This window comes from Trichechus manatus, unplaced genomic scaffold (genome assembly GCF_000243295.1).
Source record: "Trichechus manatus latirostris isolate Lorelei unplaced genomic scaffold, TriManLat1.0 scaffold00258, whole genome shotgun sequence".
In the NCBI taxonomy this organism is placed as follows: Eukaryota; Metazoa; Chordata; class Mammalia; order Sirenia; family Trichechidae; genus Trichechus; species Trichechus manatus.
Window position 1 is genome coordinate 704,410 of NW_004444194.1, and position 6,967 is coordinate 711,376.

The following is a 6,967-nucleotide window of genomic DNA, read 5'->3' on the forward strand; positions in this document are numbered from 1 at the left end:
ATCTTTCTCCTGCCCTTTCCCTCTTCACCTTATCCCAGCCCCCTGCCATCCTTGAACATTTCCCCAAGCCACCTCCAGCATTGTTTTTCCCTTCTGTGTCACTTGGCATGGGGGACAGGATCTTTCTGGGTCCCTCTGCCCCTCTCTTGTTCTGTCACTCTCTGCCACTCTGCTCCCTCCTCCATGTAAGCGTCTGCCCCTGGCTGCGAGAGCAGACTGTTTATGAAGCTAGGGAACTGCTTCAGTGCTTCCAAAACCAAATTTGAGCCGGTCTTCCTGGAATTCATTTCATCCTCTTTCACAGGAGGTGGGGTAGGAGTAGGGGCAGTGGCAGAGCCCTTTCCCCTTTCCAGTTGGGCAGCTGAGCTCCAGGCTCTCGGAGGGCACCTCAATAAATGGTTGTTTCACAACTGAGGCTCTGTCATTCACCAGGTCCCCTGGGCTGCTTCACCAGCTCCTGGGCTCCTGGTGCTGGATGAAAGGTGGGGGGTGAAGAGTGCCTGGGTTTAGCAAGGGCTCGTTGGGCTTGAGCTGGGTTGGTGAGAAAGGGGATGGGGGCAGTTGGGGAGAGTAGTGGGTGACATCTAGCGAGTTGCTTTGCCAAGGGGCAAACAGATTCTGATCATTCCCAAGTCCCAGCCAGAGGCCTGTTTCTTTCCCTCCTGCCCTCACATTGTGCTGGCCTTTTCAGGCCAAACAGAGAGAGAGATTCTGCATCTGGAACTGCTTTGAAAAATGGCCTCGAGCCCCTCCCCCAGTTCCTCCAGCTCCTCAGTTGTCACTCAGACCTAAAGCTAGACCCCACCTCAGAGTCCCTTCCAGTTACCCAGAAATAGAGCTAAGAAGGGAGCTCCTGTCCAACTACGCCTTCCCTAGTTCCTGGTCTCGAACAGCAGCATCTGAGTCCCCTGAATGCCCCGTCCCAGAAAGACATGGGCCTGCAAACTAGGGAACTTTATTACTACACGAGTTCAAACAGCAGAATTCTGAGGAACCAAGTGGCCGCAGGGAGGCCTGACATGTCACCGATGGGTGGGGGACGGGGAGGCAAGTGCCTGTAGTTGAGCGCTTGATGACAGGAGCAGGTGGGTAGTGTCCAAAAAAGGTCTGGGCATGAGCGTGGAGGGAACTGGGAAGAGGGGGAGGGGCTGGCCCCCAGCAGGTGAGGCCGCTGGGAGGTGGCAGGTGGAGGCAGGCAGCTATATATTGCAGTGGCAGTTGAAAGTTGGGGAGATGACATAGTCCTGGAAAACCTTCACGGGGTACCATGCACGTGCAGTGGGGGGTGGAAAGCCACAACGGGAAAAGGATCCCCAAAAGTCTCTGGAAGGAACCGCTAATTCTGTCAGAGCGCAGACCAAAAGACACCCAGGAATGGACTGTCAGGAGGAAATAGAGCATTGGGCATCTGGTGTGTGCCAGGCTAAACGGTCTCCATAGATCTGCTCGAGTGATATTCATAACGGGCTGTTAGCCAAATTTTCCAAATGGACTTGCTGACTTTGACGTAGATGACGTCACAGGGGCAGGATTCACATCCAGATCCGCCTGGACCCTATAATTGCTCAACTTAGACATTCTCAAGTTGCTTGCCTGATTTTTGCTCTAGTCACTTAAACTTTGTTAATTTAAAATTTGTTCGGATGTAAACTTTGACCCCGTCTTGAGCAATAATGTAAATCAAGTCACAGCATTGCTGGTCCAGTTATATTTTCTCTGATACAAATTAAAATACATCTGTAACTAGAAAAATGAAACATCGCGTACTCCCTAAAATAATTTCACATTCAGCCAGTGGGACCAGTGTCACACTTTGCAAAACAGACTAATTTGTACTTCCTCCCCGAGCCTTGCAGGGGCTCCCAGAGGAGGAGATAGATTGAGAAAGGACGCCCCTGTTTGCTTGGAAGCTCTGAAACTGAGAGGATGGTGTTAGACTAAATTTGACCTCTTCTGACCAGGGCGGGGCAGGGGCAGTAGCTAGGCCAGCCTGCAGGGGGCACCTGAATTTCATCTGCCACACGCCGGCCCGACTTGGGTAGGGAAAATGCCCGACCCTCACTAGGTACCAGTTAAGTATCCCACAGCCCCCTCAACCCTCATCTCTATGCCAGGAACAGAACAGGGTCTGCCTCATCCGGCGATCTAGAATGAGCCTTGGGGTGGTGGTGGGGAATCTGCACCCAAAGATGCTAAACCATTGGCAGGGGCCAGGAGGGCAGAGAAAAACGACCGAACTCTCAGGCTCTGGCTAGGCTGGAGGAATTGAGATAGGGCAGCAACCTCGGGGCTAGCACTGGCAGAGGACACCCCTGGGAGTTGGCCACAGGGGAAGGGGCGGAGTTAGCGAGGAGAAGACCCCCCCCCCCAGATACTCCCCAAGCCTCAGAGAGAACCGATACAGGCACTGAGAGTAAAAAAGCGCCCCCAAGAGGTCCGTGGATGGAAACAACTATCGGCTTCTAACAGCCTACAGAAGCGCAAGAGGGTCAAACACCTCCTGTGCGTTGGCAGTTGTATGGGTGCCCAAGAGGGTCCTCCCAAGGCAGATTTTTCCCTTAGCCCATTCCGGGCTACAGTAGCCCCAAGGGAACTGTTTTCCCCTCCCTTGCTCCACTGGCCTCTGGTTGGGTTTTTCTTCCTATTCGCACCCCACAACTCCCTGGCTCCCCCTATAGACAGGGCTCTGGGGTAGGTGGCAGAGCTGGGGCGGTAGGTCTCATGAGCCTTTCCAGCCACCGTAGTCCGGGTGCCCTGAGAGAAAGACTGAGTGATGGCTTCCAACCCCACGGATGGTGAGGCTGAGCCCTGTTACTATAGCAACCACCCAGGCACTCCCTGCCCCCCAAGCCAGGGAAGGGCAACAGTAGGACCTGGGGAGCAGGCAGAGAGGAGGAGTCAGTGGACTCCTGGCTCACCCTGCTGGCTCACCCTGGAAACTCCTCTCGTGCTCACAACTCTCGGCTGTGGGGCCTGGGGAGAACAGGGGATACTATGCGGGGCCCAGTTCAGACAAGTGAGGGATAGTCTACCCGGAGTCGGGGTCCAGCTCAGACGGGAGAATGGTCTAGTCCAGCCATTGTTGGGGTCCATCTCAGAATGGGGGTTAGTACTGTCCAGTGTTAGAGTTCAGCTCAGAATAGGGGTTGGTCTAGTCCAGTGCTAAGGTTTAGCTCCGACTGGGATCCAGTCCAGTGTTGGGGTCCAGCTCAGACTCGGGTGGTCCAGCCCAAAGCAGGGGTTCCAGGTTAGACTGAGGAATCAGCCAGCCTGAGTTCTAAGGCTCCCAGGCTGGGCATCCCTGCCCCCGAATTTCCAGGACAGCCAGATTTCAGAGGGCAGAGAGTCCTGAGATTATTGTCTGGGGGATGTGAGCCTGGGCTCTTTCCTTACACGCTTTGGCATCCTGCTTCTGCAATTCCCCATTCCCAGGGGAATTTCTAGATTTCTGCCTCCTGCTGTGTCCCTGGCTTTTCTAGGGGTGTTTGGGGTTTTCTCTGTGAGCCCAAATAGAATCAGGACCAGGGTGGAGGTTGGGCGTGGGGCAGGGCAGGCTGGGTTTCCCTTCTCTGCTACTTCCTGTTTCCATCAGGGACCATGAGTGCCAGGCACTCCTTGAGAGGTTGCCACTGACCCTCGGCTCCTTTTGGGATCTGGAAGAAAGAAGGAAGATGATCAAGGCTGCCTTCCCCTCCCCCATCCCTGGGTTTAGCCTTTCGTTTCCGGTTTGGACTTTCATGGCTGAGAGCAGAGCCAAGCGCAGGGCAAGGTTTGACAGAGGCCAAGGACATCCCAGGATGCCTTTCCCCTCTCCACCCCCACAGAGGATCAAGACAAAGAGCCAGATGTACCCATTTCTCTCTCAGAGCAGCATGATTTGGGGGCTCCTGGTTCAAAGGGAACTCGAGGAGGAGATGGATGAAGGTGGCTCTTGCGCCCCCTCTCTCTCTCCAGCTGTTTTTTCAGCTTAATTAATGAAGCTCTGGGGCCTCTTTAACCCCCGGGGCGTCTCTGGCTGCTGCCTGGGCTTTAACTCCTCCTCTCCCCAGTGGGCACTGCTCTGGGCACATCAGGCGCCATCCTCCGGGTAGTCCAACACCCACTGAGGAAGGCAGGGCCTGGCATCTTAGGAGCGATGAAGTCCCTGGAACGAGAAGTTAGCTTTAGCATCCTGCCCTGGGGCAGGCAGGCCAGCCAAGAGGGATACTCTCAGGAGAATCTTCCCATTGCCTCCTGCCAAGGAGGAACTCTGCAGACCTTGGCCAGCCAGGAGCAGTTACCTTTAAATGCTTCCGTGGCAACCAGTTCCTCCTCTGTCGTCCCTGAGGCCCTCCCGAGGAACAGACTCCAAGGCTCTGGTTTTCCTGTTCCCCTGCAAAAGGAAGATTCCAGGGAGAGCCCAGGGTGGCTGGGATGGATCTGGGGTCAGGCAGCGGCCAGGGTGGGGACTCAGAGACTACCTTCCAGCTGTGGCTGCAGCTTCTTCTCTGGGCCCACCTGGCAGTCCGTTTCCTGGGCTACCTCCGCCAAGCCCTCTGGGGGCCCAAGCCACAGCCAGCATCCTGATCCTCCCTGGCCAGGAGCAGATGGGCCCCAAATGACCCCATCCCACCCCCATCCACCCTTTGCTAGAAGAGGCAGGAAGCAGAGGTGAGTGGGGGGGTTCCAGGCTGCCCCCCCCAATTATCCCTCTTTTATCTGCCTGCTCTTCTTGGCACTGTCTTTCCCTCCCCTCCACCCCTCCCTCAAATCTGGCAAGTCAGATTTGTCATAGATGTCAGAGATGACATAGCCTAGGCCCTTAGGTGCTTTGAGAGGCCAGAGAAGAGCCTTGCTAGGGGCAAGGGCCCTTTGAAGCCCCTCAGTGGGGTGACAGCAGATAGCCAGGGCTCACACCCACTGAGCTAGGAGCATTTGGAGAACAAGGGAGGAAGCAGGACTAGGCATTCTCTTGGTTTCCTCTCAAGCCCACTCCTCTCTTCCTTCTTGTTTGGGTGGAAAGTTGAGTCCCAAGAGGGTACCTTCTCCCCACACTTTCATTCAGAATTTGGTGTGGGTCCGTTTGGGGGTTTCTGAGAAAGGTGGCGTGTGTTGAAAAGGCTTTGCTAGTGAAAGCGTTGGAGGGGTTCAGTCCCCAGGCACAGAGAGGTCTCTTGGCCAGTTGGTGGCCCTGCCAGGTGCCAGCCTGGGGCTCCTGGCCTCTCAGTACCTGCCTCCTTTGTGCCCAGGTCACTCTGCAGGGTTCTCCTGGCCAGCAGTGTCTCCTGCATCTGCCATTCTCCTAGCCCCGTGGTGGGGGCTAGGGAATGCTGAGGGAGAGCCTTGAGGGCAGTGCAGGGACCGGTGGCTGTGAGGGTTTCCTGGCACTGCATACAGGTAGGGACAGACAGACAACAAGCAGGGCCAAAGTGTAGGTGTGCAGAGCTGGTGTAGAAATGGTCCCCAAAACATCGGGAGTTGAGGGCAGCTCTGCCCACAGCATCCCTGATGCACTGTGACCAGCGCTGTAACCACCGAGTGGGTAGTGACTCAGTTAGTCTCTTGGGCAGCAGGTTCAGGCCCAGTGACTCAGCATCTGGCTCTCCTCTCGGAGTCTCAGTCTTCTCATCTGTACAATGGGAATAATAGCAGCTTCTACCCAGCAGGCTTAGAAATAGCATAGAAAGCCCGCAGCACAAGATCAAGGAACTGGCGGTGGTTACACAGACCTATCTGTAACATAAGACCCTATCAGGCTGTATATTTGAGGTCTGAGCATTTGGTCCACCTCCGTATGTATTTTATACCTTAATTTTAAAAAACACTTAAAAGTAAACTTAATAGTGAACATTTCTATAGCACTAATCTGTGCCGGCCACCATTCAGTCCTCTCTACAAAACAAAACAAAACAAAAACCAAACCCATTGTTGTTGAGTCAATTCCGACTCATAGCGACCCTACAGGACAGAGTAGAACTGCCCCATAGGGTTTCCAAGGAGCACCTGGTGGATTCAAACTTCCATCCTTTTGGCTTTTGGTTAGCAGCCAAACTCTTAACCACTATGCCAACAGGGTTTACTTTCTACAAAGATGAACTCATTTAATTCTCACAGCCACTCTTCGAGGTCATTCCTATTATTGTCCCCATTTTACAGATGAGGAAAACTGAAGCCCAGAAAGGTGAGGTCAGTTGTCTAAAGTCTCACAGCTCATCAGGGACCAGGCCGGGATGTGGACACGATCCCAGAGTCCTGGCCCTTACCTGCTTTGCTGGGCTGCCTCACAGTTGGCTAGAACAGCTGCTTTCAAGCCTCAGTTTCCTGGCTTGTCAAGTGGGGAGAGTGGATAAAAGGTTGGCGGGCAAATCAAACGATATAGTGTAGATGAGGCAGCCAGCCAGGACCTACAAGGGAAGTCTCCAAGGTTAACGGGAGGGTGATGTTCACCTTGGGGTGCTGTGGGGCCCCTGGGGGCAGGTATCGGACAAGGCTTTGTGGAGTTGGCTTTCCTTGAACCAACTCTGAGTCAAGGGCCCTGCTATTGGCAAATGACTGCTGAGAGCCAGGGTGACAGCTGAGTCGCCCAAGGGTGCCTGCTAGCTGTGCCCCCCCAAGGGCGCCTGCTACCGGAGCCCCAGAGGCCTCTACCCCAGGCCCAGCCTCCCCAGAGAAGGGGCTGGAGGAGCAGCCAAATCCCTAGGCTATAAATACCTCGGCTGGCGTCTTCCCTGGCCGTGGAATGTCGTTCAAAACTGGGGCGAGTGGGGGTAGGCTAGCCTGGCGGCTACTCTCTATCCCCCTGGTGTAACCCCCGAGTTGCCTTGTACCCCTTTCTTGGATGGAACTCAGGCCAGATCCTACCTTCCTGTAGTGGGGGTGTGGAGCCCAGGCCCCAGCCCAGATCAGGGCCTCCCCAAGCTGCCCACAGGCTCAGCCAGGGCACCCCGAAGGCAATGGGGAAAAGTCAGGCTCTGGGCAAGTTGACTGT